Here is a 12,777-nt window from a genome sequence, read left to right as displayed (position 1 = left end):
TCATAATTCATTCTACACTCCCTTAGTAAATAGCCACATTTAGGTGTCAATATTGTTAGTGGTTAAGTTTAGAAATTTATTTCTCTTTGCTTATTATTTTAAACTTTCGTGTCACTCTAAACGGTAATATGTGGTCTTGCGAAAATGAAATGTTTGCTAAATTCTCATTGTCCCTGTGAATTCGATCTTGGGATTTACCCTTGTATTACTTTGACAGCTTCTACGCTTGGAAGTCGAAATTAAAAGCTGATCAAGTTTTTGGCGCCGTTGCCGGGGACAACTGGTGTTTAGCAAAGCATTCTCATATTGTTGAGAAGACGTTTGTAGCGTTATGAACCTCTTCACAACTTGGGTGACATTTCTCTTAACTTTATTTTTTTCATTATTTTTTTCTTTGTTTTGTTGTTGTTTGTCTTTCATATTATTTTATTTTCTGTTCTTGTTTGTATGACTGGTTGGACTAGGGACCAAACTTCTCGGTTGGTTAGGACAGAATCACAAGCATATTTTACCTCAGCATCACTTTCTCTTGAGTCATCTTCTGACACTAATAGTACCATGGCTGAAAATGAGAATCATGATCGGGAAGTAGTGAATCAGAATAGGACACTTAGAGATTATTTACAACCTGTTAGAACTAGCACCCCCTCATGCATAATCCTACCTTTGAATGCAAATGTCTTTAATTTCAAACCTGGAATGATTCCATTAATTCCACATTTTCATGGCATGGATTCCGAGAATCCGTACCTTCATATCAAAGAATTTGAAGAGGTTTGTTCTACATTCATGGACCCAACATGCACTGAGGAGGTTATTAGACTAAAGTTGTTTCCATTTTCCTTGAAAGATAAGGCTAAAACGTGGTTAAATGCATTAAGACCTAGATCTATAGGCACATGGTAGGAAATGCAAACTGAATTTTTGAAAATTTTTTTTCCAATACATAGGACAAATGCACTTAAAAGACAAATCATGAACTTTACCCAAAAAGATTCTGAAACTTTTTATCAAAGTTGGGAAAGGTTCAAGGATCTTTTAAATGCTTGTCCTCATCATGGTTATGAAAATTGGCGTTTGATAAGTTTCTTTTATGAAAGTTTGACACCTAAAATGCGCCAATTTGTACAAACCATGTGTAATGGAGAATTTTTTGACAAAGAGCCTGAGGAAGCATTTGAATATTTTGATTACCTTGCTAAAAATACTCAATCTTGGGACACAACTGATGTGCATGATAGGTCTAGGCAAGTTGAGTCTGGTCATGGAAAATACACTTTAAAAGAAGATGATGATTTGCGTGCTAAGATAACCTTATTGTCTAGAAAAATGGAAGCTATGAAATTGAAAAAGGTAAATGAAGTGCATGCTGTCCATAAAAATCAGAGAAGTGTAGAATATATGAGGATCATGGGCATTCAACTAATGAGTGTCCCACTATCCCCGCATTCAAAGAGGTATTGTTGGACCAATCTAATGCTGTGAATATGATACAAAAACCATATTCTGGTCCTTATTCTAATTCTTATAATCCAGGATGGAGAAACCACCCAAATTTTGGGTGGAGGAATGACCAGCAATTAGCTCCAGCAGCCTTGGCTCCAGGACCCTCTCAACTCGCAATTCAAGCACCTCCAATGCAAAAGAAGGGACTTGAGGAGACGATGCATCAATTGTCAAACACCTTGCAGCAGTTTATGCAAGGTCAAGCAACAATCAACAATCAAAACTCTCAAGCGATAAATGACATTCGGAGCACACTTACAAAGATGACTACGGCTTGGAGCTCTCAAGAGAAAGGAAAACTTCCTGCACAACCTCAACCCAATCCACAAAGTCAGCCACCACAAGGAGCGGTTGAGAGTTCAAATGTGAGGCAAGTGAAGGCGGTCACTACTTTGAGAAATGGTAGGGTGGTGAACATTCCAGCTCAAGGTTCAGACAAGGCTGGTAAGGTCTCTAAACTTGTACCAAATGAGGCTAAAAATGGTGAGTTTGAACAAAATGAAACTGAAACTGAAAAGATTTCATGTCCTGTACCTGCTCCTTTTCCTCAAAGATTGGTTCCTCTGCATAAAGAGAAACACCAATCTGAAATTTTAGAAATATTCAAGCATGTTAGGATTAATATCCTTTTGTTGGATGCTATTCAACAAATTCCTGCATATGCTAAGTTTCTAAAAGATTTGTGTACGGTTAAAAGAAAATTAAATGTGCAAAAGAAAGCTTTTCTTACTGAGCAGGTCAATGCCATAATTCAGAGTAATACCCCACCAAAATATAAAGACCCCGGTTCACCAACAATTGCTTGTGTTATAGGAAGTTCAAAAATTGGTCAAGCATTGTTAGATCTAGGTTCAAGTGTGAATTTGCTGCCTTATAATGTTTATGAGCAACTTGGTTTGGGGGAATTAAAACCAACTCCTATCATTTTACAACTAGCGGATAGGTCTATTAAAATGCCAAGATGAGTTGTTGAGGATGTCTTGGTTCAAGTGGATAAATTCTTTTATCCCATTGATTTTGTTGTGTTGGATGTTCACTTGACACCAAAATCTTCTTTTCAAGCACCTGTGATTCTTGGGAAACCTTTTCTTGCTACTTCAAATGCATTAATAAATTGTAGGAATGGTGTTTTAAAGCTGAGTTTTGGGAACATGACCATTGAACTAAATATTTTCAATATTTGTAGGCAACCTCAAGACTTGGAAGATGTACAAGAAGTGAATTTGTTGGAAAGCATCCTTGAGGAGGTGACTTATTTGGCATATCAGCCCACTAACCTGCTGTTTGAGTTAGAAAATTTTTGTGAACTCCTCACTGATGACACCCCCATTGATGTTTCTCATGTTTTTAATGCAGAAAATAAATTGGAAACTAAATGGAGGCCAAAGATTGAGCAACTCCCACCGTTGACTGCAAGTTTGAAGCCTTCAGCAAATGAAATCCCAACCCTAGAGCTGAAGCCATTGCCAAATGACTTGAAATATGCATTTCTGGGACCGGACAGCACCTTCCCAGTGGTGATTTCAGCCCAACTCTCTCATGATCAAGAAGGGAAATTGATGGAAGTCTTAAAGCAACACAAAGGTGCCATTGGGTGGACAATCACAGATATAAAAGGTATAAATCCTCTTGTGTGCACTCATAGGATTTACTTAGAGGAAAATGCTAAAGTTTCTAGGGAGATGCAAAGGAGATTAAATCCTACCATGAAAGAGGTGGTAAAAACAGAGATTTTAAAATTACTTGACGTGGGAATCATCTACCCTATTGCAGACAGCAAGTGGGTAAGTCTCATTCATGTAATTCCAAAAAAATCTGGGCTTACCATTGTGAAAAATGAGAAAGATGAACTGATTCCTACTAGGATTTCTACTGGTTGGCGAATGTGTATAGATTATAGGAAGTTGAATGCCGCCACTAGGAAAGATCATTTCCCTTTGCCATTTCTTGATCAAGTGCTAGAAAAGTTGCGGGTCATGATTTCTATTGCTTTCTTGATGGATATTCTGGTTTTTACCAAATAGAAATAGCACCCGAAGATCAAGAGAAAACAACTTTTACTTGCCCGTTTGGCACTTTTGCATTTAGAAGAATGCCTTTTGGACTATGTAATGCACCGGCTACTTTCCAAAGATGTATGCTTAGTATTTTTAGCGACATGATTAAAAACTGTTTGGAAATATTCATGGATGATTTTTAAGTATTTGGCAGTTCTTTTGATGCATGTTTGACTAACTTACAAGCTGTTTTAGCCAGGTGTGAAGAGAAGCATTTGCTTCTCAATTGAGAAAAGTGTCATTTTATGGTTCAACAAGGCATAGTGCTTGGTCACATAGTCTCATCACAAGGTATTGAGGTCGATAAAGCTAAGATTGAACTTATTTCCAAACGTCCTATACCCAAAACAGTAAAAGAAATCAGATCATTTCTTGGGCATGTTGGGTTTTATAGGAGATTCATTCAAAATTTTAGTTCTATCTCTAAGCCTTTGTGTGAGTTACTTATGCATGATGTTGCTTTTGAATGGACCTCTTCTTGTCAAGATGCTTTTGATAAGCTGAAAATTTTGCTCACCACAGCCCCTATCATGCAACCCCCTGTTTGGTCTATTCCTTTTGAGATAATGTGTGATGCTAGTGATGTAGCCATAGGAGCTGTTCTTGGACAGCGTAGAAATAAGTTCCCACATGTCATTTCTTATGCAAGTAGAACTTTAAATGGAGCCCAAAGAAATTATTCTACCACAGAAAAGGAATTGCTTGTTGTAGTTTTTGCATTAGACAAGTTTCGAACTTATATTCTTGGTTCTCCTGTGGTTGTTTTTACTGACCATGCAGCGTTAAAGTACTTATTGTCGAAGAAGGATGCTAAATCACGTTTAATCCGATGGATTCTTCTTCTCCAAGAATTCAATCTTATCATCAAAGAGAAGAAGGGTGCTGAAAACGTAGTTGCCGACCACTTGTCTCGGCTTACATTTGCTGAAAAGGATCACACTATCCCTATCCTTGACTCTTTTCCTGATGTACAATTAATGTCAGTTGAAAATTTGCCTTGGTTTGCTGACATAATTAATTTTTTGGTTACAGGACAAACTCCACCCCATTGGAGGGCTCAAGACATACAAAAATTCAAGCATGAGGTAAAGTCATTCTTCTATGATGATTCTTACTTGTTTAAATATTGTTCTGACCAAGTCATAAGAAAATGTGTGCCTGATCATGAGATACAAGCTGTTCTTTCTTTTTGTCATATTGAGGCTTGTGGGGGGCATTTTTCTGCAAATAAAACTGTTGCAAAAATTTTACAAAGTGGGTTTTATTGGCCACATATGTTTAAGGATGCGTATAATTTTTGCAAAACTTGTGAGCCATGTCAAAAACTAGGCACAGTTACTAAGAGAAATATGATGCCTTTACAACCCATTTTGGTCATTGAGATTTTTGATTGTTGGGGGATTGATTTTCCATCTTCTTTTGGTTATTTGTATATCCCCGTGGCAGTTGATTATGTTTCTAAATGGGTTGAAGCCATTCCTTGTAAAACAAATGACCATAAGGTTGTGCTTAAGTTTTTGAAGGAAAGCATTTTTGCTAGATTTGGCATGCCTAGAGCTATCATTAGTGATAATGGAACTCATTTTTGCAACAAACCATTTGCTGCCCTCATGAAAAAAATATGGTATACACCATAAAGTTTCCACTCCATATCACCCGCAAACGAATGGGCAAACTGAATTAGCTAATAGGGAACTTAAGCACATCATAGAAAAAACAGTCAACCCCAATAGAAAAGATTGGTCTTTAAGGCTTACTGATGCGCTTTGGGCTTATAGGACAGCCTTTAAAACCTCTCTTAACATGTCTCCTTATCGCTTGGTCTATGGAAAGGCATGTCACCTTCCCGTTGAGCTTGAACATAAGGCATATTGGGCTGTTAAACAATTTAATTTTTCTATTGACCATGCTGGTTCTGTGAGAAAATTTCAGATTTCAGAATTGGATGAGCTTAGGCAAGATGCATATGACAATTCTAAATTGTCGAAAGAACGCATGAAGGTATTACATGACAAGCACATCCAAAGAAAGAATTTTGAGCCCAATGAGCAAGTCTTACTTTACAATTCCCGCCTCCATCTATTTCAAAGTTAATGGCCAACGACTTAAACATTTTTTGGCAAAACTTGCACATGAGGATACTTCCATTCCTTTAGAAGATCCCACTTATTCTCATGGTCCTTAGCTCATTCTTGTTTTATTTTAATTTTTTTCTTCTCTTTCTTTTCCTTTTATTTTTCTGCTTTTATTTGTTTCAGTTCTATGTTTTGTTCTTTATTTCTTTTCCTTTTTCTTTAGTATATCTTTTCAGGTTCAGCTCTGTTTATTCCTTTATGGTTTCATTTTTATGTTCACAATCCTTTCAGCCATCTCAGGTATTTTTCTTCGGCCCTATTTTCTTTCATGCCTTGTTTTATTCATGATTTGCATTGAGGACACTACCCATTTTTAGTTGGGGGGTAAGGAGAGCCTTCTACCATTAGTCTCTCAGGATTAATTATTGTGGGGTTTGAATTTTTTTGTTGCTACCAAGCTACTGTTTTCACACTTCTCTACTTAAGATCAGATGGTTGCAGTTTTGGGCTACACTAATTCCCATTAGTTAGTTTTAAGTTTGACACTTGACCTTATGATATGTCTTAGCAACTCAAACTTGGGAAAATTACTTCAAAGCTATTGATTGATGACCTTAATTGACACAAACATATACTTTTTGTGGTTTGTTTGATGACAATCAGTGGTTTCTTCTAAGCAACTAGCAAGAACTACAATGAACTATATCTTAATGGCTTAGGAAAAGCGTGATGAAAAAAAAAAAAAAAAGTTTGTAAAAGTACATGAGAAAAGGGACAAGCTAGAGATCATGCACAAAAAAAAAAAATGGTGCAAGTACATTGGAAAAGGCTGCCTATCACCGGGATCTGTTAAAAAAAAAAATGGGTCTTTCAAAGTGTGATAGCGTGAAAGCCGCCAACGTAATGGTTTTGAATTGGAGTGAAGGCCTTTTGGTTTTTCTTGAAAAAGTTGCTAAGCTGAAACTATTGTGAGAAATCTTGAAACTAACAAATGGAAATCTGTTCACACACTTGGTGCACTCAAAGATCTTCAGCTTAAGTACATTTCCCTTGTTTGAGCTCTTGAGAATTTTATAAGCTTTTGTGTTGAGCTAAAACTAGACTTTACTATATTCTAATGCCCATGATTTCAATATGATTAATCTTTTGTAGAGATTTTTGAGTTTAGTAGCTCATTTTTGGAACCTACAAAATTTTTATCGCATTGTTTGCTAGACACTAGCAAAAAGCTAGTTGGGGGGTGTGATAAAGTGTCAAAAACTACATAATTAAGCCACTAAAATGAAGGATTTGTTTAATCAAAATATGAATGAAGCGCTTAATTATGTAGTAAATTTTAGTACTTGACTCTATGTAAAATTCTGGTATTTTACACTTAAAAAGAGTTGTAATGTAGCTGGTCCACACCATAAATTAATATTCCAAAATTTTACCCTTTTAATTGTTAACACTTCTAATTTTATGTAGGGTATTTTTGGAAGAGCCACACAAATTGAACGTGCAGCACCCAAATACTAAAGCAGCTAGGGATTAGAGACAAAACAAAGAAAAGAAATGAAAGAGGGGATGCACGATCATGGCTTCACAGCGTGGCCTCACAGCAAATCCACTGCAGGAGCTGAAGATGCACTGCAAGAACCTGGGCTGGATCGTGGCCTCAGGGGAACGGGAGCTGGGCGAGACGTGAAAAGCGGACGCACGCACACGGGTCACGCTCGAAACGCGGGCACTCACGCGATGGAGACGAGCTCACGCAGAACCACTCAGGCACTCACAGCACCGGCTCAAAACGTAGGAGATGCAGACGTGAAACGCAGGGGCTGAGGCGTGCGCACTGCAGAGAGACGAAACGCACGATCTGGAGGCATAAAACGCAGAGAGGAAGAGAGTATAAAAAGGAAGGATTTTTGGCCGAAAGGGGTCGGCGGTTTTTCTTGGGGATTTTATTTCGTTCGGCGTTCTTCTTCTTCATATTATTTTCCAGTTCTATTGACTGCTATTTCATTTTATTTTCCGCCAGTTTGTATGCTTTTGAGTTTCGGATTTCAGCACATTTGAGGGATACAGTATATTTTTATTCAGCAACTTTCCTTTGAAATAGTATTTGATGATGTTAGATTTTAATTTTCTTGAGCATTTTGTTAGTCTAGAGATGATAGACTAGATTTATAGCTTGGGATTCAATGAGTAACCTATGACTATTTGGGATTGGATTTACTTCAATATTTAGTGCTTTTGATGATTAACTTGATGGATTATATCTCAATGTGCATCTAGAAAATATTAGAGTTCTTTGTTCTTGATTTAGATCAATTGTAGACGTAAAGGCACAATTGATACTTGAAGAAGTAACATGACTTTAATGTTTTTCTTTCACTTTTCTATGATTGTTATATAATTTGTCAAGTAGTTTTATTAAAATAAAATTGTGGTTCATTGCTATATTATCCGACTATGATTTCTAGGAATGAGAGAATGGTTGAGAGGAAATGAAAAGAGAAGTAAATCCATCACCAAATAAGTGGGCGAAAATTGCATCCCAAGTGTTTGTTTAATTGTTTCTTACTAGTTTAAGTCAACTTCCACACGATTTCTTTAAATCTCTTTAATCTTAGCAATTTTAGAAAAATAGATTCTCTTTTATTTTCAGCTTTACTTATGCTTGAACGTCCCGACAATTTCACTCATAATTCATTCTACACTCCCTTAGTAAATAGCCACATTTAGGTGTCAATATTGTTAGTGGTTAAGTTTAGAAATTTATTTCTCTTTGCTTATTATTTTAAACTTTCGTGTCACTCCAAACGGTAATATGTGGTCTTGCGAAAATGAAATGTTTGCTAAATTCTCATTGTCCCTGTGAATTCGATCTTGGGATTTACCCTTGTATTACTTTGACAGCTTCTACGCTTGGAAGTCGAAATTAAAAGCTGATCAGAATACAACCCAATATTATAGAGAACTAAATCAGAGATTCAAGGGCATAATCTTTGTTCTCGATGTTGTTTGACTATGGTTTGCAATGAGAGGCAAATTCTATGCAGACACTACAGAGAGTGTGAATCACTTCTTAGATTTACTTGAATTAATTAAACATTGCTATGTGCTTTGGATATGACTAATGATTACTCTTTTTTTTCTTTTTTATGACTAATGATTACTAACAAGTGCATTTTTGCCCACATGAATATTATGGTTAGGGTGATTCAAACATAGAAGCACATGAGGACGATATTGCCATTTATTCAGCTTGAAGGAGTGGAGCATAAGATTAACTTCCTCCGATCAGACGCCTCTTCAATTCTAACTTATCTAACTAATTACCACCGTATGGGTGTAGCATTATCCACTTGTTGATGATGGTTTGCGTAGACTTCTATGCGTACAATTTAGACTTGTACAATATTTGATAATTAAATGTAATATTAGAATAATGAACAAGCTTGTTAAAAGAGCCTTACAATGTAACCCCATGATCATAGTAGATTAATGAAATTTCAATTGGAGTGTGGCACGTAAAACTCTCCAATTAAACTAGCTTTAATTTTGACAACAATTATTTATTATTAAAAGGCTTGAAGGCAAGTCCTGATCCCTCTGATTATATCTCAATTACTCTACTAATCTCACAAAAATACTTTAATCCAAATGCCAATAGGCTTGAGCCTAGGAATTAGATAGCTTCAATCAAACATTTCCTCCATAAATAAATCGGTATTTGTGGCATTGCAGTACTCTTGAGCTTGAGTTAATGTGTGGCTCGCATCCAACAAGAGTAAACAAACTCAGGTGAATAGTTTTAATAAGTATTCACAATTTGTTATTAAATGCTTCATATGGGTTTCGTTCATCACCACAGCCTCTTATTTCTTTTTATTTTTTTAAACTTTTGTGCACACATTAACTACGTTGACTTCATGTATCTACATGTCAGAACTTCTCACATATCTTCCACTTGCAGGTTCAATATATTTACTGGATGTGTAAGCGTAGGACTTGTGTTAACTTCATGGCAATAAAACTGAACGTGTGTTGGGTTTCATCACATTCTAATCTTGTGATTAAAAGCAGGGAAATCTTGGAATTCAGATTTCCCAAAGTACCAATCTTGGATTCATAGTTTTCCAATCCTCAATCCAGATTGTACTAATCAATCTGCGCATAAGAGTATTAGCATTGGTCTATGCATATGCATATGCAAAGTCATATTTGTATAATATGACCTTAAAATCTTTCACATTGGCTTATGCATATCCAAATATTTAGCTACCTATGAACAGTTCTTATCCAAATTTGGATAATCACTATTCACCCTACAAATCATATTTTAATCATTATTTTCTCTCCTCCCACTCTCTCTCTCACACAATCATTTCTTTTTCTCCCTCATTCAACAACACAACAAATCTTCACTTGCACATTCATTTTATTATTATAATATATTATATATATTTTTTCATTTTATTATATTTTTAATATAATATATAAAAAAATTATATTTTTTATTATTGCATTTGTATTATTAATGTCAAATGTATGTAGTGGATGCTAATTGCAAAATATATATAAAAAAATTGATTTTAACAAAAAATTAATAAGAATAAAATAATAATATTTTATTATTATTTTGTCTCAAATATGCATAAGCCAATGTGAGAATTTTTCTTGAATGGCAAAGTGGATATGCAAAAGAGGTGATTTTGCATATGCATATACATAGACTAATGCTAATGCTCTAAGCATGCCCATGTTGCCCAAACCAGCATGCCCTTATTAAGTCAATACTTCATTTCCTAAGCAACTTGCAAAAAAAGAAAAAAAAAAGAGCATACCAACTAATAAAAAAAAAAGTCATTATATCTGGAATGCCATCGCATACATTAGATCTAGAGTTTCTCTTTCATTAGACACTTGATGGTTAATATACAAATCATTCATATTAACAATACAAGAGCATATAAAAAGGAGGGGCTCCAACCACGCTTTCACATCTCCCACATGAATATTGATGGACCTGCCACATGTGGAGAATACCTCCAAATGAATTATCGTGATTAATTTTTTTTATAAGCTAGCACCTCGAAATTAAATCTCTATTGCAATATCAAATAATATGCAAGAAGAGTTTAAATCAATGCTACCTATGATGCAGGTAGCCATTAGAATCACTTACAAGTGCATTAGAACTTATTTGCATTCATCCAACTGTCTTTCCAATGCACCAAGTTTAAAGTCTCCTATCACCAACGGTCTTTGAAAGGGCCAGCAGCATAATACAAATACTTATATAGCTAGGATGAAATTGTATATTCATCCGAGCTATATCGGAAGACCAGCTCGTGTTAATTAAGGATGATGAATTTGCACAGAAAAACTGAAATTCTTACAAGTGCAAGTTGAAGTTAAGGAAATTAACCTTAACTCAGGAATTCTTCAATTGAGTTTTTCTAGTCAGAAAGAGAATCTGACGATGTGGCTAGATCCTCCAGGTCAGAGCAATAACTATCACCAACTCCATCATCTGTGTAACGCCTTAGTCTCACAGGGATCGAAGAGTTACTCCCTATAACTTAAAACTCACAATTCATCAATGTATTTATAGACTCTAAAATATAAAGTCATCAGAATACTACAGAATCTCTCAATAAAAATCCACCACTTATCAGAAATCTTCTATGAGTAAACCACTATGCTTAAATAATCATCTCAATGATGCTCCATAATTCTGATCCTTAGCTAGACTATTCAAAATCATCTGAAAAATATATGGAGATAAGGGGTGAGTTATCAACAACTCAAGTAAGCAGAGGACATATACTAGTGTGTAAACATGAGCATTTACAGAGTTCAGAATACAGAACAAAAATATTTTATTTCAGAATGCAGAATCAGAATAATGTTTTCAAAATGCAGCGTCAGAACATGTTATCAAAAATATCAGAGCGAAAGTTCGAAAATATTCATAATCAAAATCCCTTTGGCATAGTATAAACTGAAACATCACATCTTATCTTATCATATCAGAACAAATACCATGTTTAACCCCCGTGGTAGGGTTGTGCAAACCCCGGTAGCTAACCGAGCAGAAACAGAATGTGAATCTTCCCCTTATTCATTCTCGGAGCTCCGAGTGTGCACATAGGAAAGACCACATAGAAAACCACTTTGTTTCCAAAGTGGTGCACCAGAAACAGAAAAGTTGGTACCAACCCGAACAGAGGCCACAGTTTTACACCCGTGGTGAGGTCAGAACAGAACAGAAACAGAAACAGAATGTTATGCCAGAGGTTCTCAGAAATCACATAAGATCATATCAAAGTACAAAAAATCTTTAGAACATAACAAAATCATTACACAACATAATTTATGCACAAAATTTCATATTCGCTCTCTTTTTCAAAGTTCAGAAACAGAATGTCAAAAATAAGCTCATGTCTACACCAGTCATGACAGAAAATAATTTTTTCTTAAACAGAATCTCATGAGTAATGCAGAACAAATAACTGAGGCAGTTCAAATTTCTTTTCAACATCAAATATGTATATTTTCCAAAAGTAACCTCAGCTCATTTTATTTTAAATGCAAAGTCTAGCATAGGAACCCCGCTTACTTGAACTTCTCAGCTTTTCAGATTCTTTCCTCAAAATGTAATTAACAATCGTCACCTATCAAATAATCAAGTAATTCCCCATAAATTTCTAATCAACCACTTGTTTCGATATTTAATCCTAAACTTCTAAAATAACCTACTTAATTCCTCAAAACCTAAAATTTCATAACCTTAAAATATATCATCTTTTTTTTCTAAAATCACCAATGTCCAATTGATAACTTCAACTAAAAATATTTTAAAAATCTAACTTATTTATTAATGAAAACAACTTATGAAGTTTAATACTGGATAATATAATTATCCCAAAATATTTTAAAAATAAACCATAACAATTTTTAAATAGACTAAATCATATCTAAAATGTAAAAAATAACATTACACCAATATTGTTTACTTTTAAAATAAAACTTTACTTAATAACATGTTAAAATAATTTTCTGTAATCATAATTAAATAACAGTGTACTAATACATAATAAAAGAATAAAAGTCCATTAATATAAAATGTAGTAAAGGGTATTACTGTA

At 35.0% G+C, this 12,777-nt stretch overlaps 1 non-coding gene and 1 pseudogene across 1 annotated transcript; one reads left to right on the top strand and one right to left on the bottom strand.

Annotated features, from left to right (window-relative positions):
* The first annotated feature begins 460 nt into the window (after window positions 1–460).
* On the top strand, window positions 461–7,172 carry LOC108986092 (annotated as a pseudogene).
* Window positions 958–1,064, bottom strand: LOC118344938. The gene has a single exon (XR_004798666.1). It is a non-coding gene; the product is annotated as a small nucleolar RNA R71 (small nucleolar RNA).
* Window positions 7,173–12,777: the final 5,605 nt, after the last annotated feature.

This window comes from Juglans regia, chromosome 16 (genome assembly GCF_001411555.2).
Source record: "Juglans regia cultivar Chandler chromosome 16, Walnut 2.0, whole genome shotgun sequence".
NCBI lineage: Eukaryota > Viridiplantae > Streptophyta > Magnoliopsida > Fagales > Juglandaceae > Juglans > Juglans regia.
This window is presented reverse-complemented; position numbering and strand designations above follow the sequence as displayed.